This window comes from Vicugna pacos, chromosome 20 (assembly GCF_048564905.1).
Source record: "Vicugna pacos chromosome 20, VicPac4, whole genome shotgun sequence".
Lineage (NCBI taxonomy): Eukaryota > Metazoa > Chordata > Mammalia > Artiodactyla > Camelidae > Vicugna > Vicugna pacos.
The window spans coordinates 26,164,809-26,165,720 of NC_133006.1; the positions used below are offsets into that span (position 1 = coordinate 26,164,809).

The window sequence follows — 912 nt, forward strand, 5'->3', positions numbered from 1 at the left end:
TATTTTGCCAAATGATTTACATGTCATTTCAGTTAAGCCAACTGATAAACTTCATTGTTTTAGTCAACATGACTGTTAAGCACCATCGTCTCCCTATTGCATATTTGAAACCGAGAAATACCTTCCATATGAAGTTGTAAAAACTTCTAGAAGAGAAATGATTTGGCTGCCTATTAAAAGGGTCCAGTGGCTAAGAAAATTTTTCTTCTCTTAGCACAGCTGTGCATCTTTTGGATGAAAGCAACTAAATGAACTTGATAAAAATACTGAGAAGTAGTCCTGAAGGCTCTTCTGTTGATCAAAAATTCTTGAGAATGCATTGGTCAGAGTGAAAACTGAAATCCTCAAAGGAGATATGAAATAAAAGGGAACTATGTCTGGTGGCTCTGTGGCTTAGTTGGTGAAAGCGCCTGTCTAGTAAACAGGAGATCCTGGGTTCGAATCCCAGCAGGGCCTCAAAGGGTATTTTGCCATTGGAGACGACTGGAATTTACATCTTCATGAAGTACCAGGAGTATGGACAGCTTTAGCCAAAAGATATTACTTTAAAAAGAAGTGTAATAATAATTACAATTCTCCAAATAGCCCATGAGAGCAATATGAAAACATCTGTGCTGGAAACTCAAAAACTCAAAACATGTCTTCTGATATTATGAGATGAGCATTAAAATTGCCTGGAATAAGTGAGTTTGCTTCTTGGTCTTACTTTTCTTGTAGATCACTTGTAGATGAAGTCTCAGACACTCCCAGTTAGGTTTTGTGTGATCTCTGTGACTCTTTACTATTTTTGCCTCCTAGGACCTTTACCACAGTGTGGACAGTGTAAGTATTTGTCCTTCTTGAATGACTCATTAAATGGTCACTCTTTCATCTTCCCCTACCCTGCCCCCAATTTTGCGACAAATAGCTTTT

General features: G+C 37.9%; 1 non-coding gene across 1 annotated transcript; it reads left to right on the forward strand.

Moving 5' to 3' along the window:
* Positions 1-382: 382 nt before the first annotated feature.
* TRNAT-AGU (transfer RNA threonine (anticodon AGU)) lies at positions 383-456 on the forward strand. Its single transcript has one exon. It is a non-coding gene; the product is annotated as a tRNA-Thr (tRNA).
* The last annotated feature ends 456 nt before the right edge of the window (positions 457-912 follow it).